Source organism: Ursus americanus, chromosome 6 (assembly GCF_024610735.1).
Source record: "Ursus americanus isolate L20-20 chromosome 6, mUrsAme1.1.p, whole genome shotgun sequence".
Classification (NCBI taxonomy): Eukaryota; Metazoa; Chordata; class Mammalia; order Carnivora; family Ursidae; genus Ursus; species Ursus americanus.
Genome location: NC_142132.1, coordinates 64,763,739 through 64,791,050, shown reverse-complemented (window position 1 = coordinate 64,791,050; position 27,312 = coordinate 64,763,739). Strand labels below are relative to the sequence as shown.

The 27,312-nt window shown below is 38.3% G+C and overlaps 1 pseudogene; it reads right to left on the bottom strand.

Annotated features, from left to right (window-relative positions):
- Nucleotides 1–1,424: 1,424 nt before the first annotated feature.
- Nucleotides 1,425–27,312, bottom strand: LOC123783065 (peroxisomal membrane protein PEX13 pseudogene; annotated as a pseudogene).

The following is a 27,312-nucleotide window of genomic DNA, read 5'->3' as shown; positions in this document are numbered from 1 at the left end:
CAGGTTGTGCTAAACCAGCAGGAAGTTTTTATATAGTTGACTGATGATATCCATTATTTCTCTTAATTTTATCAACATTCATTTTAAGAATATTCTCTTCCTTTCTTTCCTGTCCCCAGCTACTTTCCCTCCTCTTCATAGCACCAACCTCTTACAGACAAATTTAGAAATGTTATTAAGCCCAGACTGTGTTTAAAAATTTTAAAGCAGTAACATGCTAAAGATTTTTAAAACATTTTTTAAATTGAGTCTTTGGAAAGCATAAGAAAATGAACACATTTATTACTTTGAATTTGTAAAACAAACAGCATAATTATGCGAAGCTGCTTTCATCAGTCTCTCACATTGTTCACAAATAAAGTACTTTTGATAATTGATTAAATCATTGATTATATTTAATGGCAAATACATAAAATACAAAACCATTTTCTAATACATTTTAAAGTACATTTTAAAAAAGTACTGGCTAAGGAACTAAATATTTAAAATTGACCCTACGCAAGAATTTTAAATAAGCTAAACATTTTTTTTCACTTTAACATCATTCAAAACACCATTATATAAAATGGTTTCTGATTTACTTAGGTGATGTGCAACAAAATGTTTGAATTTACTCTTTTTTGCTTGTATTGACTGAATTTAGAATTTATCTAGTTTGATTTCTCCTTCCCTACAAATCCTGTGTAAAATATGGAAAGAAGGAAAAGAGTGTATAGTTTTGACGCAGTGACCTTTTATTATATAGGCTGCCAACTACCAGCCTTAACATTATAAAACTTGGTTTAATTATTCATTCATTCATTCATTCATTCAACACAGATCAGAAAATTTTTATTATTCAGTTTAAAGTTGTAAAAAAAGTAGCCTTTTGCCTGTTTTCATATTTATATGTTATCACTCGATTTCTGAGGATTTCAAATCAATTAAGTTCTAACTTTAAAAAGCATTGAAGACCCCTACTGTAGCAAACAGTATATTCTATAGTTCATCAGTCTTACTTTCTAATAAGATGAAAATGATAGCAGTCTCCATAATCTTAAAATCTAGGTGAAACAAATTGGACCATGAGGTCCAATAACTTGTAAAACGTAACCAGGTCACTAGACCAACACGCTAGTGTACAACTTTAATAATTTCTAGCAACAAAATACCTAGAATAGCCATTAAAAAATACGTTCATTGGATTGTAGATTAATTTCTTTGTAAGAAGTAATTATTTTTTTTAAAGATTTTATTTATTTGACAGAGATAGAGACAGCCAGCGAGAGAGGGAACACAAGCAGGGGGAGTGGGAGAGGAAGAAGCAGGCTCATAGCAGAAGAGCCTGATGTGGGGCTCGATCCCATAACACGGGGATCACGCCCTGAGCCGAAGGCAGACGCCTAACCGCTGTGCCACCCAGGCGCCCCGTAAGAAGTAATTTTTTAAAAGTATAGTTCAATTGCGGGCAAACATGAAAGATACCAAAAATCTTGTTTATCTCCACCTTTCCTAGTGGAATCAGGTGCAACTGGAACCTTACTAGTTTCAACAAAAACAGATTCAAAGGCAGCTTCCTGTTCATCGAAAGAATCAGCAGCCATGGCTCCTTTAATTAGTGTTGTATTGGTGAAAGATTGTTGCTGCTTGGAAATTTTGCAGGATTCCACTGCTTTTTACCTCTTTTACCAAGAATTTTGATATAATTAGCAGGTGTGAGTCTTGTTGTTTGACCATCAAGACTAGCCAGAAGCCAGCCACGCACTTAGGGTTGCTGTTCTTTGAGAGCTAAGTTTAGCATCTCACCATCGTGGAAAGAAACTTCTTCTTCAGATACAGCAGCAAAATCATATTCTGCCCTAGCAACTACATGGTTTTCCTCACCACTTGCCTAGTTTGTATTGTTTCTTACTTCATCATTATGGGTAGACAGCAGTTTCCAGATGAGGTAAGGACCACCAAGGACAACAACAAAGAACAAGAATACTGGCCAAGGTTTTGCTGAGTTAGCTTCTCCGTCCTCAGCACCAAAGCAAACCACAGTTCACTTTCTGCCCAAAGGTCCTCATTCTCAGAGCCTCCTCTTAAACTATCATCCGCTGCAACCACCTGTGAAGATACCTTATAGTCCTAACTAATGCAAAAGCTGAAAAAACCTTTGTGAAATGTATTTTTAATCGGGAACAGTGATTCGCTGCATCCAATACAGCCCTGAAACTTAGAGACAGCTGGAAAGGGAGGATCCATCATCCTACTGAGAGAGGCAAATGCATGCACAACACTCAGTGGGCTGAAATGAACTGCTTTCCTCAGCTTGCTGAACACATCTCCTAGGTGGCAGATCGTCTACACGAAGACAGTTATAGCCCAACCCATTATATCCATAACTATAAGGGCTCCAGCTTCCATTAAACGAATTTCCATAGGCACGATATCCTAAAGAAAATGAACTGTAAGCAGGTCTGACGGTATTCACGTGGCTGCTTCCTGTCTGCTGTGATGGCCTTGGAAGAATAGGTGGGGGCACTCTGGTAAGTGTTGGTTGCCCAGGTCTTGTTAATAAAGTAGGACCCAAATCAGCAGATTGGAAAGTGGGGCCAGGTCCTGGTCTCCCATGGTGGGAATTCGGCGGTCTCCCACGGTTTTGGGGGAGGAGGTGGCTGGGAAGCCACCTCCTCCTCTGCTCAGCTCCCAGTCTGTGCTCTCTAAGGTTCTATTTAAAGTACTTGTTTATACTGGAAATTTTGTGCATTGAATTGGGTGGGATTAAGTGATGAGAGGAGGGGTCCAAATTTATTTATTAATCCTTCAGAAAGTGTTGAAGCATTATGAGCATTTGCTACGAATTTTGGGTTTTTTTTTCCTCAGTCACCAGTCAGAACAGGTCCTCAGTAGTCGTGTAACAGGCCGTCAGTAGTAGTAGTAAGGTGAACAAGAATTTTACTGGTGGCAGGTACTTAGTTTTACTGGTGGTAGAGGCCAGTCGTTTTTACCACTTTGGAATTTCTACCCTGACTACAAAAGCACTTAGGTGAGGGTAGTAGAGATTTGTTAAAAGCATAGAAATTTTCTTTTAATTTTGGCATTAACATCTGATTATGTATAAACTTAGTATCAGGTATAAGTTAGACCTAAACAACTCAGGATGTTTGCTCAAAGCTATCTCCTCACCCTCAGTTTTTAGTTTTGCAAAGCTCTTACTTGTCCTCTGTAATAAGAGCCTGAATGACAGTTTGAGTGGATGGTGAGACATGTCACAACCTTTAGCCAATACTATTATTGACAGTGTTGTCTTGGATTCAGAATGGAAGTGTCCCTCTTTTTTAATGGAGAATGGGAATTGATTGTTGAGAAGTTTGTTGCTGAATATTAAGAACAAAAAAGTGTACATGAAGAAAATAATTAGAACTAGCCATTGGTCTCTATAAAAACCAAATGATGAAAAAAAGGTTTGAAAATGGTGAGATGAAGCCTTCCCTTTTCCAAAATTCATTAAAGTGGCTAAAGAAATGCAAAACAAGTAGACAGATATAGCAATATTAGAAAACAGGAAACAGTACCATCGATAGAGCAGCAATTTCTTGGTATTTTTGGAAGATAGGAAGATGGGTAGGGATCCATAGGTGTTCATTGGTGCCAATATAAACGAACCACATAAGGTGAGTGAAAAATAAACATGGAGGTCTCACCAGTTCTGAGTAGTAGGGGCTAGTAACAAGGGTTATCCCTTAAGGTTGTTGGAGAGAAATTGGGGTTGGGTGGAGCAGGAGAGGAGTAAGAATGGACAGGCTAGAGTTTGTGTGTGTCACCTTATTTTGCTTAAGCTAAGGAAAGTAGAATGATATGATACGGCGTGGTGGGCTCTGTCCAAACTAGTGCTATGATTCTTAACCCTTACTCAAAAGAATCAACCCTAGAGCTTTTAAACATGCAGATGCCTAAAGTCAAAATCTGGAGGGTAGAACTGAGGATTGGCTTTTATAAGTTCTCTTGGTAAAATAATGTGGTGCTGGGGTGGAGAACCGTTTGGTGGGAGTAGTGCTGTAAGTTTGGCTTCCCAACCTGGTGGTAGTGGCTGGTATTACTATGAGTAGGTTATAGGTAGGGTAATCAAGGTCCATTATCCAAGCTAGAAGGCTTTTGAAAAAGTAGGAATTAGTAGTCATACCTGGACAACAAACAACCTGGAGCATATGGTCACTCTAGTTATGAGTGTGCTTAGGTATTCCTTTCACCTCTGTGTAGTTAGGCTATTGCTTGGAAGAGCCAGAGTTGTGTAAGGAGCTGCTTCTGTTTACTCCAGTATGCCTTGTGAATAAAACCATTTTTTGTATGCCATGATGTGAAAAAGGCTGATAAATACTGTTTCTAGCCAACCCTAGGCTACTTTTAACATAGGTAGTAAGATGTGAATTTCCTGTGAAAGAGAGAGCACCTCCGCTGCTGTTGAATCCCCAAATTAAACCCTGGCCAGTAGGCTTAATGCTGTTTGAATCTTGGAATCAAGCTGAGGACCGTTCTCCCTCTATCCCATGTATAGTCAGACATATTCGCTTTCTGTTTAAGGGCTTATGGAGCGTTCTTCAGGTTAGGCAATATGTTCGGTCATAAAACAAGCCTCAGTAAATTTAAAAAGATTAAAAATCATGCAAAATAATCACAATGAAAAAATAAGGAAATTTGGGAAGTATATAAATATGTGGAATTTAAACATCCGTTCCTAAATAACCAATGTGTGAGAAATAAATCAGAAGAGAAATAGAAAATAAATTGGGATGAATGAAAATGAAGACAACCTACCGTAATGGGATACAGCTAAGCAATGCTTCAGAGGGATATTATGTATAGACCTACTGCCTACGTTATGGAAGATCGCAAATCAACACCCTAACCTTTCACCTTAAGACTGGAAAAAAAACTAAGCCCAAAGCAAGTGGATGGAATGAAATAAGATTTAGAGCAGAAATTAAAATAGATAATAGAAAAACAATAGAGAAAAATCAATGAAGCCAAGAAGCGGTTATTTGATCAACAGAATTGACAGAATTGGCTGGATCAGCCCAAGAAAAAAGACTGAAATTACTAGAATCTGAAATGAAAGAGGGAACTTTACTAATGACCGCACAGAAATAAAAAGGATTATAAAGAAATACTATGAGCAATTTTATGTCAACAAATGAAATGGACAAATTTCTAGAAAGAAAATTAAAGTCATAGTGTAACTGGTAATTCAGAAGGAAGGAAAGTATTTTCTAAAATTGGTTGGTTCAGAAAAATGTTTTTAAGTGTCTTTTAAAGTTATTCAGCAGTAGAAGAGCTAAAATTATAAAATTGAAGGAGAGGAGTAGTGTAGGTGATTAAAATTTTCATCTTTTACTTATATGTAAATAAAAGAGGTACAATTGTCGTTTAGAGCATATAATCAAAACTGAAGCCTGAAAAGTGGAGTGACTAGCTTAAGAGATGGAAACGGGGGTGGGAGAGCAGGAAGCAAGACTTTTACCCTTCTGATGTTTTAATTTCTATGTATTACTTAAATAATTTTTTAAAAGATTTTATTTATTTGAGAGATTGTGAGCAACCACAAGCAGGGGGTGGGGAGGGGCAAAGGGAAAGGGAGAAGCTGACTCCTGCCTGAGCGGGCTCGATTCCAGGACCTTTGAGATCATGACCCGAGCCAAAGGCAGGCGCTTAACCAACTGAGCCACCCAGGCGCCCCTTACTTAGGTAATTTTTTTTAAAGATTTTATTTGTTTGAGAGAGAGAAAATTCCCAAAGGAATCTACAATTTTTCTCTTTTACCATATGAATATGTTTCTTTTTGATCTCACCCCAGCTGTGATATTCACAAGTCTGCATGTACACTTATGACTGATTCCTTAAAATGGTGGTGGGGAAAAAAAAGGTGGTACATTAGGGAATAGACAGGAGAATGGTGTGGCTGGAGTGCACTAGATAACCTGGAGAATATAAGACATGGTCTGTGGTAGGGAGGTCAAAGATAGATCTGAGATGTTGACGGTTGACCATCCAACTATCAGATGATATAGGAGGAATTCATATTTGAAGGAATGTTCGTATTTTAAGTTGATACACTTTTGAAAGTTAAATATATATTTTTTGGTTGATGCATTTTAAGCTTTTGCTGATATATAGTCTATATATTATACATTTTAAAGCATACAACTGAAGTTTTTATTTACTATTTTCATGGAGTTATGCAACTATCAAAATCTAATTTTAGAATGTTTTCATCACTCCTAAAAGAAACCCTGTCTACCCCTCACCCTCAACCCCAGGCTACCACAACCATTACGTTGTGTATTTGTCTATTCTGAACATTTCAAATAAATGAAATCATGCAATATGTAGACTTTTGTGACTGCCTTCTTTCACTCAGCATGGTATTTTCAAGATTCATCCCTGTTTTGGCTTGTATAAATACTTCATTCCTATGGCCAAATAACATTCCATTGTATAGGTATACCACATTTTATTTATTCATTAATCAACTGAACACATTTAGACTATTACGAATAACACTTTGGGGTTATTATAAGTAACACTACTATGACATTTGTGTATAAATTGTTGTGTGGATGTTTGTTTTTCTTGAATATATACCTAGGAAATGCTGGGTCATTTGATAACTATTTTTAACCTCGTGAAGAACTCCACAGACTGTTATCCAAAGTAGTTGTACCACTTTACATTTCCACCAGCAATGTATGAGGGTTCTAGTTTCTCCACATCCTTGCTAACACTTTTTTCTTTTTTTTTAAATTGAGATACAATTGACTTATAATATTACATTATTTTCAGGTGTATAATATAATGATATGTTGTTTGTGTACATTGCAAAATGATCACCACAATAAGTCCAGTTAACATCTGTCATCATACATAGCTACAAAGATTTTTTTCTTGTGATATTAAAATCTGTACTCAGCAACTTTCAGATATGTAATACAGTATTATTAACTATAGTCACCATGCTGCACATTACATTCCTAGGGCTTATTTATTTTATAACTAGAAGTTTGTACCTTTTACCCACTTTGCCTACCCCCAACCCCCACCTCTGGCAACCACCAATCTGTTCTCTATATAACACTTATTTTTATGTCTTTCGTTATATAAGTTTATGTCCTTGTTATGTTAACTTGTGTTTGCATAATGACTAATGATAGCATTTTTTCACTTGTTTACTAGTCATTTGTATATCTTCTTTAGAGAAATGTCTATTCAGTTTTTTGCCCTATATAAAATTGGGTTAGTTATCTTTTTATTGTGGAGTTTAAAGCGTATGTAGTCTAGATACAGATCCCTTGTAGGATATATGAATTGCAAATATCTTCTCCCATTCTGGGAATTGTCTTTTTACTTCATTGATGATATCATTTTGCAGCACAAGTTTTAATTTTGATGATGCCCAGTTTATTTTTTCTTTTGTTTCTTATGCTTTTGGTGTCATATCTAAGAAACAATTGCCAAATCCAAGTTCGTGAAGATTCACCCCCTCTATTTTCCTCTAAGTGTTTTATAGTTTGGCTTTTACATTTAGATATATAATCCATTTTTAATTTTTATGTTAGGATTACACAGGGAGTTAATTTTTGGGTATGGTGCAAGGTGGGGGTCCGCTTCATTCTTTTGCATGTGGATATCTGTTTTCTAGCACTATTTCTTGAAAAGACGATTTTAGCCCCATTGAGTTGTTTTGATATCCTTGTGAAAAAGCAATTGACCATAGATCCATAGGTTTATTTTTGAAGGCTCAGTTCTATTAGATTGATCTGTATGTCTGTCTTTATGGCAGTACCATACTGTCTTAATTACTGTAGCTTTGTGGTAAGCTTTACAACTGTGAACTGTGAATTTTTCAACTTTGTTCAGCTTTTCCAAGATTGTTTTGGCTACTCTGGATCCTCCTGCATTTCCATGTGAATTTTAAGATCAGTTCGTCAATTTATGGAAAGAAGTCAGCTGGGATTCGGATAGAGATTGCACTGAATCTGTGGTAAAAATTGGTGCCTTTTGATATTTCCATTGTTTTGTCTTATCAATGACATCTTCATATCAACTTGCATTTGGCAGATATGTAAGTTTGTTCTTGATGCATTTTGGAGCATGATTGTGGGTTAACCTAACAATGAAGTGGCCACAATGCAGTTAGAAAGACAGAGGAAACAGCACATCCAAAGTCCTTATATAGGATGGTGAGAATGAGGTTGATTAAAGAGATACTTAAGAGATTGCATCCATAGGACTTGATAATTGATGGTATATGAGAGGAAAGGCAGAAAAAGATATTAAAGATTATTCCCAAGTTTCTTTGGGCAACCAAGATGGAGAATACTGAAGAATCTCTTTCCTTCAACTCGGCCATTTATCTGCCTAGATCTATGGGTTTCTTGCCTCTCTAGGCTATTGTTTTTCTAGAGTTAAAGAGGCAAGACAAGGCCAGGATTTAGATTGTAGGCATATGCACAAAAATGGTGAAGCTGGGAAGATTGAGAGTTGCTACATTGGATAGAACCAAGCGTTAATTTGTATAGAGATAATCATAGTGTTGTGACTTTGTTAAATTAATATTTGTTAAGTAGAGCTTTGGGGTCTCAGATGGTAAGCCAGGAGAGTTCAACAAAAGACTATAAGAGAAAGTGAAATAGAGAAGTTTATTACTCACAGGTCCTGGAGGAGCTACTCTGCATGCCTAGAGGGGCCATGCAGGGAGGTCAAGGCAGAGTCCAGGTAGAGAGAGAGCAAGGCAGGACCGGGCATATACCTTTATTAGGATACTTGGATGGAGTGCTTTGGGGTTCCCAGGCTAAGTTCCGATTGGTTAACTCAAGCTCGAAAAAGGTAGATTTTGGTAAAATTCTGGGAGTCTTAGCTGAAGGGCTCATAAGGCGAAGGTCCTGGGAGGTGGAGGAGAATGCTTATTACAAGGGTGGTTGAGGGAGTCATATCAGGAACTTATATTTACCTGTGATTCTGTGGGCTGTTAACTATCCAGGGTAAGAGCTTAAGGGAGGGGCTAATGTCAGCTTGAGGGCACTTGGCCACACAGAAGTTTGCTGAGACAGCAGTATTAGGGAGCAGTTTAGCTAACTCTCAGTACAGAGGCCTGAATGTGCATCTAAGGAAATCTGAGAGTTCACCTAAGGAGATTGTACTACTGGAGACAGACGGGTGATACATCAGTGCTGTGACTGAGGCTACAGGATCTGAGATGTCACTATAGGCAGAGGCTGGGTTGTGGTATCTAAAACTGGGTGTTCAACTGACAGTAAGTGTGAAGAACTTTGTTGGGGGAACCAGGAATCAGGTTCTAGAACAAAAAAAGAGGAATAAAGAACATCAACCACCCAGAGTCTGAAGTTCATCAAAACCAGTCTTTAACAAATTAAGGAATCATTTGCAAAACATGTAAAGCAAATTTCTGGGTGTCTCAGTAGATCAGTAAGAAGCTCAGGTGATTCCGCCACAAATGGAATATTGATCATACTTTGAAAAACACTGATGAAATAAATTATCAAAAGACTAACTTAATGATGAATCAGTAGGCTACTAGGAGATCTATCCTTTCTTTAAGTTTAGGACAGATCTTAATATATTATGAATTATCTACGAGGAGTAGAGCCCTACCAGATCTTTGGTCTGTGTGATCATTCTCTAAATAAGTGGTTCTTGACCTGGTGGGGATAGGCAGGAAGGGCTGGTGTTATGCCCCTCAGAATATTTGGCCTTTTTTGTCTGGAGGCATTTTGATGGGGCAATACTACAGGCATTTAATGGGTAGAGGACAAGGCTGCTGCTAAACATACCGTATGCAGGGTATTCCCCACAACAAAGAATTGGCTGGTCTCAAGTGTCAATCTTGCTGCTATTGAGAAAACCTGCTCTAAATTCTGGACTAACATAAGATCTTGGAGTAAAGAGTAATTGCTGGCAAGATTTAAGAGACATAGCTAAGGTAGTTCTAATTCATTGTCTTTGGAAGTTGCTACTATTAGCAATATCCACACAACCACCAGAAGAAATACTAAGCTTTATGGGAAGAGAAGGATTAAGGGGAAGGGTATACAAACACCCAGGAAAGCCCCAGGAACAACTCTTAACCTCTGTTTCATGAAGACTGATTCATGATGATGGCTATTTGCACGGTCTTGGAGATCCTTGTAAAAGTGACCAGTAAGAAGAGCTTGTATTTGTTTAGCATTTCAGTTCACAAAACATTTGTACATTCCTGAGCTTATCCTTTGGCTTGGGAAGTAACCAGCATGGCCGTTGTAACAAATTGCCACTCTGTGACTTAAAAACAATGGAAATTTATTCTCTAATAGTATCGGGATCCAGAAATCTGAAATCTATGGTTCAGCAGGGCTGTAATTCCTCCAAAGGCTGAAGGGGAGAATCTGTTCTTTGCTTTTTCCAGCTTCTGGTAGCTGTTGGCATTGTTTGGCTTGTGGTGGTACTCTCTCTCTCTCTGCTGTGTCTTCTTATCACCTTTTCTTCTGTGTATGTGTCTCAGAACTCCCTCTGCCTTTCCCTCACAGGCGCACGTGTGATTGCATTTAAGGTCCACTCAGATAACCTGAGATAAGGTTCTCCTCTCAAGATCCTTAATCACATCTATTACCATGTAAGGTGATCTTCACAGATCCTAGGGATTCGGATGTGAGCATTCTCTTCTGGAGTCTCTACCATTCAGCCCACTGCACAAGGTAATGATGACTCTCATTTTACATTATCTTACTAGATCACATGGCTAATGAATTGTGGAATTTGGCCTTTGAGGCCAAATGCTAGTCCCATCTTTTAACCCTATACTATAAATCATAACAAGAAATAAGAGAAAAGAAATAGCTAAGGCAGAAAATAAGAATAGAGGAGAATAGGGAAGTAGAAAACAGTTAAATTGCAGACTTGAGATTTGAGACAGTAGGCAAGAAGAAATACTGCTGTGAAAGAAGGCTAATAGATGAGCCTGGGGGCAATGGTCAGTTAATGTATAATTGAATTGCTACCATCTGGGGTTTTTCTTATCACCATACCTGCCGAGGTTTAGTGTTCCAGACCTGGAATTACCTACAGGGGAGATAATGTCATTTACTTACAATAGTTGGCATAATGCCTTGCAAATAATAGCATTTCACCATTGCAAAACACCTTAGTTATCAGCTATAGTTACCGGTTAACATTTTTGTGCTCAAGTTCTGTAAAGACTATTGATCTGAAACTTTTCTAAACCTTGCAAATCATTACTTGCCAGACAACTAACACTCTCAGGCAAGTGGTAAACAATGCAGCTTTCATTTTTCCTGCTCCTTGTCCAGTGTTACCCTATTGAGAGAGACCACTGTTTTTAGACTACAGCTATTGTCAACTTTGGCTACACACTAGAATAACCTGGGGAACTTTAAAAACCCTGATGTCTGCACACCCCACGCCAATTAAAGAGCAACTTCCAGGAATGGGATCTGAGAGAAGAGGAACACAAACTTTTTACATTTATTTTTTAACTGTCACATTCACGTTTTAAAATTGATATATGGAATTTTATAATTTTAAAGAGTTGTAGAGTATTAATTTTCTAGCATATCATAAATACTGATTTAAAAATATAAAAGTCACATCATTTCTTTAAATGTATATAATGGGGGTTAAAAACCATAGTGTAACATTATAACTTCATTATCACTGGGAAATTTCCGATTATTCCTTTCCATTCCACACCCTCCGTAGAATTTTATCCTATTAATGTAATATATTCTCATCTTTAAATGTCTTTTATTTGTTACCCTATCATAATTGAATGGAGCAAACATATGGATATAAATTTGGATTGAGCTTTTAAATTTCCTGTGTCCACAGACTTTAAGTACTTAAATCTGGATTGTGGGATTGTTATAATTACTATTAGAACACAAATAATAAATGCAACATTAATATATTAAGAATAAACTGAATATGACATATATATATTTTTGAGCTACATGATTTATTTTGATAAAACGAACACTGAACAGATAATCTGATGGGTATAGGAGGACTTTGCTTATTTGGCATCTTTGCAGTTATTCTATGTTGGTGAATCTTAAAAGCCAAATCACTTATTTTTAATTAAAATTTTTTTTTATTTATTAAGTTTTTATTTTAATTCCAGTATAGTTAACATACAGTGTTGTATTAGTTTCAGGTGTACAAAATAGTGATACAACAATTCCATACAACACCTCGTGCTTATCATGTCAAGTGCACTCCCTAATCCCCATCACCTATTTCACCCATCCCCCCACCCACCTCCCCTCTGGTAACCATTAGTTTGTTCTCTGTAATTAAAAGTCTGTTTCTGGATTTGTCTCTTTTTTTTTCTTTGCTCATTTGTTTTGCTTCTTAAATTCCACATATGAGTGAAATCATATAGTATTTTTCTCTGACTCACTTATTTTACTTAGCATTATACTCTCTAGCTCCATCCATGTTGCCAATAGCAAGATTTCATACTTTTTAATGGATGAATAATATTACATTGTATGGATATGGATATATATGCATATATATATATAAGATGTGGAGTTGGAGAGGATGTGGAGAAAAGGGAACCCTTGTGCATGTTGGTGCATGTTGGTGAGAATGTGAACTGGTGTAGTCACAGTGGAAAACAGTATCAAGATTCCTCAAAAAGTTAAAAGTAGAACTACCCTATGACCCAGCAATTGCACTACTGGGTATTTAGCCAAAGAACACAAAAACACTAATGCAAAGGGGATACGTGTACCCCTATGTTTATTGCAGCATTATGTATAATAGCCAAGAAATTATGGCCCAAGTGCCCATCGATAGATGAATGGATAAAGATCCAAGATTTCATTCTTTTATGGCTGAATAATATCCCACTATGTACCACCTCTTCATCCATTCATCTATCTAGTTTATTTTTGGTTTTGTTTCCCTTGTCTCAGGAGATATATCTAGAAAAATGTTGCTAAGGCTGATGTTAGTGACCTTACTGCCTGTGCTATCTTCAAGGATTTTTATGGTTTCAGGTCTCACATTTATGTCTTTAATCCAATTTAAATTTATTTTTGTGTATGATGTAAGAAAGTGGCCCAGTTTCATTCTTTTGCATGTAGCTTTCCAGTTTTCCCAACAACATTTGTTGAAAAGACTATCTTTTTCCCATTGCATATTCTTTCCTCCTTTGTCAAAGTTTAATTGACCATATAATTGTGGATTCATTTCTGAGTTTTCTGTTCTGTTCCATTCATCTATATGTCTATTTTTGTGCTAGTACCATAGTGTTTTGTCCCCCACGGCTTTGTAATATAGCCTGAAGTCTGGAATTGTGACATTTCCAGCTTTGCTTTTCTTTTCCAAAATGGCTTTGGCTATTCAGGGTCTTTCATGGTTCCATACAAATTTTAGGATTGTTCTAGTTCTGTGAAAAATGCTGTTGGTATTTTGATAGGGATTGCATTAAATGTGTAGATTGCTTTGGTTAGCATAGACATTTTAACATTGTTTGTTCTTCCAATCCATGAGCGTGGGATGTCTTTCTATTTCTTTGTGTCTTCAATTTCTTTCAAATGTTTTAGTTTTCAGAGTATAAGTCTTTCATCTCTTTGGTGAAGAATATTCCTGGGTACTTTGTTATTTTTGGTGCAATTATAAATGAGATTGTTTTTTAAATTTCTCTTTCTGTTGTTTCATTATTTGTGTATAGAAATCAACAGATTTCTGTATGTTGATTTTGTATCCTGTGACTTTACCGAATTCATTTATTAGTTCTAGCAGTTTTGTTTTGGTAGTCTTTTTGGTTTTCTGTATATAGTATCATACCATCGGCAAAGAGTGAAATTTTACTTCTTCCCTACCAATTTGGATGATTTTTATTCCTTTCTCTTGTCTGATCATTTTGGCTAGGACTTCCAGTACTATTTGAATAACGTGGTGAGAGTAGACATCCTTGTTTTGTTCCTAACCTTAGGGAGAAAGCTCTCAGTTTTTTCCCCGTTAAGTATTATGTTAGCTGTGGGTTTTTCATATATGGCCTTTGTTATGTTAAGATATGTTCCTCTAAACCCACTTTGTTGAGGGTTTTTTTTAATCATGAATGAATGTTGTACTTTGTCAAATGCTTTTTCTGTGTCTATTGAAATGATCATATGGTTTTTATCCTTTCTCTTATGGACGTGATGTATTATGTTGATTGATTTGCAAATATTGAGCCACACTTGCATGTTGGGAGTGAATCCCACTTCATTGTGGCGAATGATTTTTTAAAATGTATTGTTGGATTTGGTTTGCTAGTATTTTGTTGAGGATTTTTGCATCTATGTTCATCAGAGATATGGGCCCTTAGTTCTCCTTTTTTGTGGTATCTTTATCTAGTTTGAATATCAGGGTGATGCTGGCCTGAGAGAATGGATTTGGAAGTTTTCCTTCCTTTTCTATTTTTGGAATAGTTTGAGAAGAATAGGTTTCTATTCTTTAGATGTTTGGTAGAATTCCCCTATGAAGCTGTCTGGCCCTGGACTTTGGTTTGTTGGGAGTTTTTTTTTTTTTTTTTTTTAATTTTATTTATTTATTCGACAGAGAGAGAGACAGCCAGCGAGAGAGGGAACACAAGCAGGGGGAGTGGGAGAGGAAGAAGCAGGCTCAGAGCGGAGGAGCCTGATGTGGGGCTCGATCCCAGAACGCTGGGATCACGCCCTGAGCCGAAGGCAGACGCTTAATTGCTGTGCCACCCAGGCGCCCCTGTTGGGAGTTTTTTGATTACTGATTCAATTTCCTTGCTAGTAATCAATTTGTTGAAATATTCCATTTTTTTCTGCTTTGGTTTTGGTAGGTTATATATTTCTAGGAATTTATCCGTTTCTTCCAGGTTGTCAGTTTGTTGGCATTTGGGTCTATTACAATTGTTTAGATTTCTGTGCTGTTGGTTGTTATTTCTCCACTTTCATTAGCAATTTTGTGTGTTTGGGTCCTCTCTCTCTCTCTTTTTAATGTGTCCTGCTAGAGGTTTACCAATTTTGTTGATCTTTTCAAAGAACCAGGTCCCGGTTTCATTGATGTGATCTACTCTGTTTCTATATCATTTATTTCTGCTGCAATCTTTATTATTTCCTCCCTTCTCCTGGTTTTGGGTTTTGTTTGTTTTTCTTTCTCAAACTCTTTTAGGTGTAAAGTAAGATTGAGATTTTTTCTTGCTTCTTGAGCTAGGCCTGTTTTGCTATAAACTTCTCTTTTAGGACTGCTTTTCCTGTCCCAAAGGTTTTGGACCATTGTGTTTTCATTTTTGTTTGTTTCCATGTAGTTTTTGGTTTCTTAGTTGACTCAGTCATTACTAGTAGTATGTTATTTAAACGCCATGTATTTGTGGACTTTCCAGATTTTTTTCTTGGGGTTGATTTCTAATTTCATAGGGTTGTGGTCAGAAAAGATGCATGGCATGACTTTGATCTCTGAATTTGTTGAGGCTTGTTTTGCAGCCTAATATGTGATGTGTTATGGAGAACTGTTCCATGTGCACTTGAAAAGAATGTGTATTCTGCTGTGTTAGGATGAAATTTTCTGACTCTATCTGTTAAATCCATCTTGTCCATTGTGTTTCAAAGCCACTGTTCCCTTGTTGATTTTCTGTTTGGATAATCTGTCCATTGATGTAGTGGGATGTTAAAGTCCCTACTATTATTGTATTGCTATCAATTACTTCCTTTATGTTTGTTATTAACTGTTTCATATATTTGGGAGCTCCTATGTTGGGTGCATAAATATTTACAGTTGTTATAGCTTCTTGTCGGAATGTCCCCTTTATTATTATATGGTGTCTTTCTTTGTCTCATTACAGTCTTTTTTAAAAAGTCTATTTCATCCAATAAAATATTTCCTATCTTGGCTTTCTTTTGACATTCATTTTCATGATAAATGTCCTCTCACTTTCAATCTGCAGGTGTCTTTTAGTCTGAAATGAGTATCTTGTAGGCAGCATATAGATGGGTCTTGGGGTTTTTTTGTTTTGTTTTTATCTATTCTTTCACCTTATGTCTTTTGATTGGAACATTTAGCCCACTGACATTCAAAGTAATTAATGATAGGTATGTATTTATTGCCGTTTAGTTACTTGTTTTGTAGTTGTTTCTATAGTTTTTCTCTGATCCTTTCTTGCCACTCTTTCATGGTTTGCTGGTTTCCTTTAGCGATATACTTGGATTCCTTTCTCTTTATTCTTTGCATATCTATCACTGGTTTTTGATTTGTGGTTATCATTAGGTTTTTATATATAACATGTGCATATCTCAGTCTATATTAAGTTGATGATTACTTAAATTTGAACCATTCTTTACTCCTCTTCACCCCATGTTTTAGGTATATGTTGTCATATTTTACATCCTTTTGTTTTGTGAATCTTTTGACTGATTTTTACAGATACACTTATTTTTCATACTGTCATTTATGGTCTTTCCTTTCCACTCATAGAGCCGCCTTTAACATTTCTTGTGGGTCTGGTTTAGTGGTCATGAACTACTTTAGTTTTTGTTTGTCTGACAACCCCTTTACCTCTCCTTCTATTCTGAATGACAGCCTTGCTGGATAGAGTATACTTGGCTGCAGATTCTTCCCTTCCAGCACATTGAATATATCATGCCACCCTCTTCTGGCTTACAAAGTTTCTGCTGAAAAATAATAATAAATTAAAATAAATTAAAAAATGATAGCCTTATGGGGTTTCCCTGGTATGTGACTCCTTTCTTTTATTGCTTTAAAATTTTTTTCTTTATCACTACTTTTTGCCATTTTAATTACTATATGTCTTGGTGTGGACCTCCTTGGGTCAGTTTTTTTTTGGATCTCTGTGCCTCCTGGATCTTGGTATCTGTTTCCTTCCCAGATTATGGAATTTTTCAGCTATCATGTCTTCAAATACATTTTTTGCCCCCTTTTCTCTCTGCTCTTTTTCTGGGATCCCTATAATAAGAAATTATACACTTGATGGAGTCACTGAGTTCCCTAAGTCTATTCTCATTTTGCATAATTCTTTCTTCTCCCATTTGCTCAGCTTGATTAATTTACATTAGCCTGTCTTCCAGATCATTAATTCGTTCCTCTGCTTCCTATAGCCATCTGTGTATTCCATCAATTGTATTTTTAATTTCATTTATTGTGTCTTCAACTCTGTTTTTTTTCTCTCTCTCTTTAAGGGTCTCACTGATATCCTCCACTCTTTTCTCAAGTCCAGTGAGATCTTTACAATCATTACTTAAAATTCTCTGTCAGGCATATTACTTAATCTGTTTGCTTAGGTCTTTTGCTGTGGTCTTGTCCTGTTCTTTCATCTGGGACATGCTCCTCTGTCTCCTCATTTTGTCTAACATTCTGTATCTGTTTCTGTGTGTTAGGACAGTCAGCTATGTCCCCTACACTAGAAAGTAGTGGCCTTATGAAGATGAGGTCCTGTAGTGCCCTGCTGTGTAGTATCTCATGTTCCTCAGAACCTGGTGCTTCAGGAAGTTTTTCTGTGTGTGTTGCATGTGCCCTGCTATTGTGGCTAAGCTGCTTTTTCTTTCAGTATGGTCATCTGTAATGGTTTCCCTGTGGTGGGGCCAGTCTGGGGACTTCTTGGGCTTGAGTTGAGTCATACCAGGTGTTTGCCCAAGATGCAGTAACACCAAACTGCAGGGCATTTTCCCTGTGTTGTACCCTGAGTAGATTTCATTGGTGGGTGGGGCCTACAGATAGACCAGTTGTCTGCCTCCAGCCCACTGCTGAGGCCTCTATGTGACGGGTGTGTGTGATTATCTTTCCCTCTCTCTGGGGCAAGAATCATTTGGAGTGGTGCTGGCCACCGTAGGCGCTGCTTGCACACTGCCAGACCTGCAGCATTGCCCTGTATGGGCTCGGCCAAGAGCATATTGGAGAGGGTGGTTCCCCTGAAGCACAGTGCAGGGGTGGTGTTGTGGATGGGTGTTGACACCAGCAAGCTTTGTGGGCCATGGGAGGGACCCTGCAGCATTGGCACCGAAGTGTCCATTAGCCTCCACAGAAGCACAGTGCAGGCAGCAGAGTGGTGGGGTAGTGGTGCCAGTAATCTTTGCACTCCTGGTTCCTCTGGGGAAGGGGCCCTGCCACAATGGACTAAGGTTAGGTGACAAGGGCAGGGTGGCAGTGTTAAGAAGTTAAGTAGGGAAGAGGGGGAGGGAAATGGCGCCTGTCAGTTCCTTTATTCCTAGAGGACTTCCTCATTGATTTCTGTGCCTCCAGACACTCTCTGAGATAAGTAAATAACTTTCCCGCCCCTATGCCCCGGGCACTTTTCAAATCACTGCTTCTATGCTGTATCTCTAGGGGACTGTTTGTTGCACTGTCTCTTGAAGGGTGGGGACTCAGTTTTCTCTCACCCTCCTTGCTCTCCTAGAGCTGAACGAGCTGATTTTTTTTTTTTAATTCATATTTTAAGTCCCACTGGTTGTAAGAACTCACTTCCATGCCTGTGGTTCTCCCCCCTTCCCCCATCCACCACAGACAGCCCTGTGAGTCCATTTAGCTCCTGACCATCCATGTCTCTGCCCTTCCTACCCTTTTCAGTGTAGCCTCTTCTCTGCATTTAGTTGTGGAGTTTATTCTGCCAGTCTTCTGGTCATTTTCTGAGTTATTTATACTGCTGTGAGTGTCCTCTAGTTTTATCTGTGGGTAAGGTGAGTCTAGGGAAATCCTATTCCACCATCTTCCCTGGAAGTCAATAAGGTATACTTATACATTGGAATGCACAGCAATAAAAAAGAATGAGAAATATTTATATATACATTAGCATGGATGAATTTGAAAAGCATCATGTTGGGGTGCCTGGGTGACTCAGTCAGTTGAGCATCTGACTCTTGGTTTTGGTTCAAGTCATGATCTCAGGGTTGTGAGATCAAGCCCTGCTTTGGGCTCTGCACTCAGTGTGGAGTCTGCTTGAGATTCTCTCTCTCCTTCTCTCTCTGCCCCTTCTGCTCATGCTCTCTCTCTAAATAAATAAAATCTTTTTTAAAAAAAGAAAATCATCATGTTAAACCAGACATAAAATAATATATACTGTATGATTCCATTTGTACAAAAATTCTAGAAAATGCAAACGAATTTATAGTGACACAAGGCAGACTGGTAGCTGACTGGGGCTGGCAGTGAAGAGAGGGATGGACTGCAAAGCATTATAGGGAAACTCATAGGGATGATGGAAATGTTCTGTAACTTGCATGTGGTGGTGAGTTCACAGGTGTAATTTATGAAAATTCATTGACTCATATAGCTTATATATCAATATAGTTGATAAAAATATGTTTCAGGTTTTTATAAATATTAAAAAGTAAAATCTTACTGGGAATATACAGAAGAATAAATCCCTACTCAAAGTAGTAAAAGTCTGTCTCTCCTTTTGGAAGCAAAGCTAATAGGGCTGTTCTGGATTCATCCCTTTCCCCCATATCTGACCTATTCTATCCCTAACTCGTCTCATTCCATCCACTTCTCACCCACCAGACCCAGACCATATGTCCATTTCTGGGACATGCTTCTCTCCATAACTTCGTTCAAGTCTTTCTTCAAGTATCATCTTTTTAATGAAGCCCATTCTGAACACTCTTTAAAATGGCAAGCTACATCTGCCTCACTATACTCTGGTCTCTTCTTCTCCACTCTTTATTCTGTAGACCTTAACATCTTCCAAGTATATAATTTACTCAGTATGTTTCGTGTTTATTGTCATTTAGGATGTAAATTCCATGAGGGCAGAAATCTTTGTTTTGTTCTCTGTCATGCCTAGAACTGTGCCTGGCATATACTTAGCACTCATTAAGTGTTGAATAAAAGATGAATGAAAGTGGATTTAAAACTGAAAACTTCAAGTTAGTGTATATTTGGGTCAATAAGATCCCTCATTAAACATTTTATACCTTTCTAGGGATTTTTATAAGGGTATCCTATCTGACACAAAAGCAAAAACAAAAATTTACACTTTAAGGAGGTTGATTCAGTGATTTTTGAGACAAAACTAGCCAGTTATAAATACTATGGAATTCAGGAGTACTAAGTGTAGTCACCAGTGAACTAACTCCAATGATGATATAGGGTCTTGAATATGAGGCAGAATTCTTTAAAGCTAAGCTCTCACACTTCTTCCTTAAAATGAGAATGCCAGACAGGAGGAAAAGCAAATTTGAGGGAAAGTAAATTTAGGATGGTTGTATAGATGTGTTTACTTGCCCAACTCGAAGTATAGAACTATTATCTGGGGGAACAAAACTCTTACATCCTCTAAATAGGTGGTTCTTTACATAAACTGAAAGAGTAGACCAGATGTAAAGAAGTAGGAGACAACTGTGAAGCAGGAGGGGTAGGGGAAGGATTCTGTTACATTCCCTTCCCTGTATAACATGGCAGATTTATGCTTTCAGTCACATCACTGAAACCTAGTTTCTCAGAGACTTTATCATTTCTAGATCAGAGGAATGTCTACTTTTGACACATAAGTGTCAAAGCTTAGGTAGATTTCTGTATTACATGTGTTAAGCACCCAAACCCAACAAATGGAAGTAGAAAGTCAGAACTGGGTCAGAAGAAACTGACCCAGTTGTGGGGTTATTTTCAGCAATTAAAGTGCCTACTGAACTCTGAAGTAGATCAAGAAGACAATAGTCTCTAGGATATCCAATCCGGTGGCCCAATTAAGGATGGGATGAAGGCAAAATGTGCAGTGTTCAGAGGGAATGCAGACAACAGGCATTGCTCAGACAAGTAGAAGCAAGTAATGCCTCAGGAGGCAGGCAGAGGCTGGGGTAGACAAACAAAAGAGAGGGTTTGTTATGCAAAGGCTGGGAAACAAGTCAAGAAGGGCAGGGCGCAAGCAAGAACCCCAGTTCCTGCAGGAACTATTCAAGACACCTTGCAGTTGCAGGGACTGACCTGGAGCAGTACAATAGGTAGGGAAAACTCTCTTCTGAGAGCACCGAGGAAGCCACAGACCGTTCACGTTTTCTTAGACTCTAGGTAGGACGGGAAATGGCGATTCATGACGAATTTCAATTAGGGTCAGAAGTCTAACTTTGACAGCAATTTTGAGAGTCAACATGCACAGTGGGAATAGCACTTCCCTTATAGTCTTGTTTGAAGATCAAATTAGTTATGTTTATACTGCATTTAGAATAGTGCCTTACATAGTAAGCACTACATAGCAGGAGATACATCTTACAATAGGACATAATTTTGTGAAAATGCAGTGCCCAAGTTCTCACCCATCTGGTATGTAACAAAGATGATGTTGTACTTTCTTGAATAAAATATAAATTTAGACATTTCTTAAGTAATTTAAACTTTTTAAATTGCAAATGAAACAATATTGATGGATTTGAAAAATATTGCAGAGCTGATGAAAAGAATTATAAATAATGGCATAAGAAAAATGTATGAATGTTGCACATGTATCTGCACTTCTACTTTACCTGAATCACACCTAAAAATAACAAAATAAGTAAATAAAAAATAAATGGCAAAAGACAACTAATGGCTAAATAGACTACAAGAAATAAAGATAATTGACAAATCAGTGAAGTGATAATACTTATGTATTGTATAAATAAACTATATAATACATGGTATATACAATACATAGAATTGTATAAAATGATATGAATTATTATTTAAAGGATATCTATCTCATCTTGTTCTCTGAGAAGAAAAATGTCACCATATAAATTGAAGTAGATAAAACGTTCTTTTTTTTTTTTAAGATTTTATTTGACAGAGAGAGAGAGCACAAGCAGGTGGAGCGGCAGGCAGAGGGAGAGGGAGAAGCAGGCTCCCCGCTGAGCAGAGAGACCAACATGGGGCTTGATTCCAGGACCCCGGGATCATGGCCTGAGCTGAAGGCAGATGCTTAATTGACTGAGCCACCCAGGCATCCCTAGATAAAACATTCTTGTCATCAACTGGGCAGCCAGTTATTTTGTGCTCTAAATCCATCTTTCCATCTGAGAATAACTCTGGGTGACTAGCAATGACCTTTATTGCAATTCCATTATAGTTATTTAAAAATGATATAGATAGCCTCAAGCTCAAAAGGACCAAAATATGAATATTTGTGGAGGAACCTCTTTCTTCTGTGAACAGGAGCTCTCCTATGAACAGGAGCTGAATTTCAGGGCTCTTTTGAAGTTGAACTTGAAGCTGAATGGTATGGATTCCCCTCTCATAGATCCCAGATCTGACTTCAACTCATTGAGAAGACTTTAGTTCACCCCAGATGCGAGTTCTGTGGTTGCTATAGCACTATTTCTCAAAGATGGGGCCACGGATCTGCTGCATCAGAATGGCCTCTTGTGCTCAATAAAAAAGATAACAAATGGGCCAGAGAAGATTTGCAGATGGCAAAGAAGCACATGAAAAGGTGCTCCTCATCCTATGTCAGCAAGGAAATGCAAATTAAAGCAACAATAAGATACCACCACATACCTATTAGAGCGGCCAAAATCCAGAACGTGGACAACACGAAATGCTGGCGAGGATGTGGGACAGCAGGAACTCCCATTCATTGCTGGTGGGAATGCAGAATGGTACAGCCACTTTGGAAGACAATTTGACAGTTTCTTTCTTTCTTTCTTTCTTTCTTTCTTTCTTTCTTTCTTTCTTTCTTTCTTTTCTTTCTTTCTTTCTTTCTAAGATTTTATTTATTCATTCAACAGAGAGAGACAGCCAGCGAGAGAGGGAACACAAACAGGGGGAGTGGGAGAGGAAGAAGCAGGCTCCCAGCGGAGGAGCCCGATGTGGGGCTCGATCCCAGAACTCTGGGATCACGCCCTGGGCCGAAGGCAGACACTTAACGACTGAGCCACCCAGGCGTCCCTGACAGTTTCTTATAAAACTAAACATACTCTTAACCATACAAACCATTAATCATATTTACCCAAAGGAGTTGAAAACTTATGTCTACACAAAAACCTGCACATAGATGTTCATAGCAACTTTATTCATAATTGTTAAAACCTGGAAGCAATCAAGATGCCCTTCAGTAGGTGAATGGATAAATAAACTGTGGTCCATCCAGACAATGGAATATTATTTAGCACTAAAAAGAAATGAACTATCAAGCCATGAAAAGACATGGCGGACTTAAATGCATATTACTAAAATGAAAGAAACTAATCAGAAAAGACTACATACTCTTATGATTCCAACTACGTGTATGAGATTCTGGAAAACGCAAAACTATGGAAATAGTAAAAAGATCAGCGGTTTCTAGGGGTAGGTGGGGTAGGAGGGATGATTAGGTGGGTCATAGAGGATTTTTAGGGCAATGAAACTACTCTGTATCATACTATAATGGTAGATATATGGCGTTATACATTTGTCCAAAGCCATAGAATGTACAAGAGTGAGCTGTAATGGAAACTATGGGCTTTGAGTGATAATAATGTGTTAATGTAGGCTCATTAGTTGTAATAAATGCACCATTCTGGTGGGGGGATGTTAATAATGGAGGAGACTGTGCATATGTGGGGGCATGAGGTATTTGGGAAATCTCTGTACCTTCCTCTAGATTTTGCTATGAATATAAAACTGCTCTAAAAATAGTCTATTTATAAAACAAAGTCCCCACCAGTTCCAGTACCCAATCCCAGACCTACAGGGTCACAATCTCTGAGGATAGACCCCTTGAAACATCATTTTCTGCAAGTAACCCAGATGATTCTTATGCCCACTGAAATTTAAAATCTGCATTGGAGTACATAAGTCTGCTTCCTCAGCTCAGGCTGCCCAGCATGGGAACAGTTCAGTACCCAGCTGGCTAAGGTTGAAGGCAATAGAGACTGAAGCAAGCTGGATTGGGCTCTTGCTCTTTAATCCAGCAAATATTCTTCCCAGGCTCTCTCATTCACTTTGTTAACCTCAAGTGGTAGTGTAATATACACACCGTTCTTGATTTTGTTGTTATTATTACTGTTTTACATTAGCAGTATATCAGGACATAGAGAACTGCTTCTTTTTTTTTTTTTTAAGATTTTATTTTTAAGTAATCTCTACACCCAACATAGGGCTGGAACTCACAACTCCGAGTCAAGAGTTGCATGCTTTCCTGACTGAGCCAGGTGCCCTGAGAACTGCTGCTTTTTTTTTTTTTTAATTTGTGCTGTATTCCACTGCATGGCTATACCATAATTTTTTTTTAACAGGTTCCCCAATGATTGATTGTTTCTAAACTTTTGCAGTTACAAAAAATGCTGCCATAAATAGTCTTGTACATGTATGTATATGTCATCTAGCACCTCTGTGAATACATCTAAGATAAATTCCTTAAAGTGGAAATGCCGGGTTGGAAGTATACGCATTTGTAATTTCGATCTGTGGTGCCAAGTTGCCTTCCACAGAAGTAGTGCTGGTTACATACCCCCAGCAATATGTGGGCACTGCCTAACTTTTTAATGACTCCTTATTATTCTATTGTAGGGATTATCATAATTTGTTTAATCTGTCTTCTGCTTGTGAACACTGAAATTGTTTCTCTATCCCACATTTATTTTGCTCTCAAAGCCACACTATTTTATTGTACTATGACTAAATTCCTCAACATGGGGGATTTGACAGTCTAGGGAGGGTCCTTGTCCTTACTGTTGTTATTATCATAACAACAGCTCTACAAACTCTTTTCTAAGTGTTTCTCCATCTATGATCTCACTTTTGTGGCCAGACCTCACCTCTAGCCCCTGGGAATTTCTTCTATGAACCCAGCAGGGTGACATCCCTTAAGTCAAATTCCAAAGCTTTGAAGCAGATCAGCAGATCAGGGCCCCCTAATGACTAATTACACACAGCCCTGACCCCACACAGCTTCAAGCTTGTTGTTTTCTGCAGCCTTTCATCCCTGTATCCTTCAGTCCATCTCTTCCCCAGTGGGAAAGCAAACAGTGGAGCGGGAAGAGCATGATGCATGTCCCCCAGGCTATGCAGAGAGCTCTGATCTCTGCAGTGACTTGTTTGCAAACAAATTCTTTCCCGTAGTGTCAGAGGACTGAAGAGAGAAGTGGGAATGGGGACAGCTCTGGCACCTGGAAACTAAAGGTTTATCAGCATGAAGCAATAGTAGAAACGGTTTATGCTGAGCATCTCCAGCTTTTCATATTTTAGTTCTGCTCTAGCCTCAGACTTGGATGGTTTCTTACTGTTTGTTAAAAAGTTCCCAAATATTTAGAGGTTCTCAGAGATGGTGGTCTTGGAGTGGAAATAGTTCTCAGAAGAAAAGTGCTACAACTCCAGCCATGATGGCCTTTTCTCATTAATCTCCTTGGCTCTTCTAGCCTGGGTCCAATTAGAAATCAGAGTGAGAGTGAAATGATACTAGAAATTATTTTGGCCAGAAACCCATTAATATTTAAATCTTACTAAAGGGGGCACCTGGGTGGCTCAGTGGGTTAAGTGTCTGCCTTCTGTTCAGGTCATGATCTCAGGGTCCTGGGATGGAGTCCTGCATCAGGCTCCCTGCTCAGTGGGGAGCCTGCTTCTCCCTCTCCCTCTGCTGCTCCCCCTGCTTGTGCTCTCTCCCTCTCTCTCCGTCAAATAAATAAATAAATAAATAAATAAATAAATCTTTAAAAAAAATAAATCTTACTGAAGAATAGCCAAGAAAGGCATATAATGAAGGCTAGCAAAGGAAAACAAAGTCAGGCTTGTTTGATAAATGTGCTTTTGACCTCCAACCCCAACCATAGTTCTGGTTTACCACAAGATAGCCATGAGGAAAGAAGTGAGAAGAGAAGGAGACTATGACAACCTACTTCCTGTGAGAATGGACCCTGGACCTTACCTCTTTAGCAGTTTATAAGGAAGACGAGAGAACCACACTCCTGTGGATGCAATACCGGAGGAAAGCATGCTCCAAGCAGGGAGAAAGTAAAGGCACTGAAGTAGAAGCATGCTTCATATGTCCAAGGGACAGCCCCTGACTATGGATTTTATTATTTAATCCATGATTCTGTCAGGTGTTTCAATTTACAATTGATAGCTGTGGATTTAATAACTTTAAATATAGTGGCCTTCATTTCTTCATTGCACTGAATAATACTTTATTCAGAACTCTGTTTTGATCTGTTGACATACACTTATTCCTACTGGGGTATGAAATTATGAAGATCAGTGATGTCATTCTTTTCCTAATTGTGGTTGGGAAGACCTTGTAAAGATAGATTATAAACCAAGAAATGTCAAATTAATGATACTGGCAGTGAATTAAGTTATTTTATTGGAAGTCTTCACTTTGAACCATAATTTGTGTAAACCATCCATAAATTAATTGATCATCTGCTTTCCCAATCATTGCATAAACCACAAGGAATAAAGTTTCCCCATTCTGATTATAGTGGAAAAAATAACTTATACCTAGAGATTTGAGTCAACAACACCTTGACAAAACTTGATTTGGATGTCAAGTGCCCAAATCATTTGGAAGTAGCTTTGGTGTCCAGTGGGTTTTTCCTAGTTTCCAAGAAGTTCAGACACCTATAGTTATTCATCCCAGAAAACTACAGCTAGATACATTTTCTACCATCAGGGTCTATTTTAAGGTTTCTCAAAAGTAGTTTATTCCACAAACATCAGAGGGCAGCATTTGATAGGGATTCCAGAAAGACAGAAAAAATTCTTCACATCAAACTTGCCTGAATGCTCCATTGAGCTATGCTTTTCTCTCTTCTTTCCTGATTCCTCTTCTGTTCTTTGCAAGACAGCAAATGCCTTCACCTGCGGCTTTTCACTACTCACTACCCTCTCCTTTCTCCACCAACAGAGCTAGCTGGCTGAAGTTCATCCCTTCCCCCTCCTTTTAGGATGCCTGTGTCTACCACATAGGCTGGAAGGCCAAAAACTCTATCTCCTGATTCTCTTATAGAGCTAGGGTTGCAAATGTGATTTAAATTTGGCCAGTCAGATGCATGTGTGGGGCATTTGTAAGACAGATATGTGTATGGAGGAGTGCTGTTTCTGTTTTCTGTAGGCAACATGGTATGGAGGGGTTAGGCTTTCTGTAGTAGCATCACAATATCCAGTCACTAGCCCTGTGGGGCTCAAGGCATGGGATGTTGGACATGCAGTTTTTGCTGACGCCAGTCAAGCAGGAGTTAAGCAGGAGCTTTGTGACTTCTACAGCAGTGGGGCATTGTGATTACCAGATTGTTGTTTAGGCTGAGTTCCAGGGCAGTTTCCTGGTTCTCTACATTTTTGATGATGGCAGGTAGCTGGTTCGTCGGCAGGCCAGTTCTGTCTCCTGGGAGCCATTCCTGGAGGCCTCATTTGTTTCCCCAT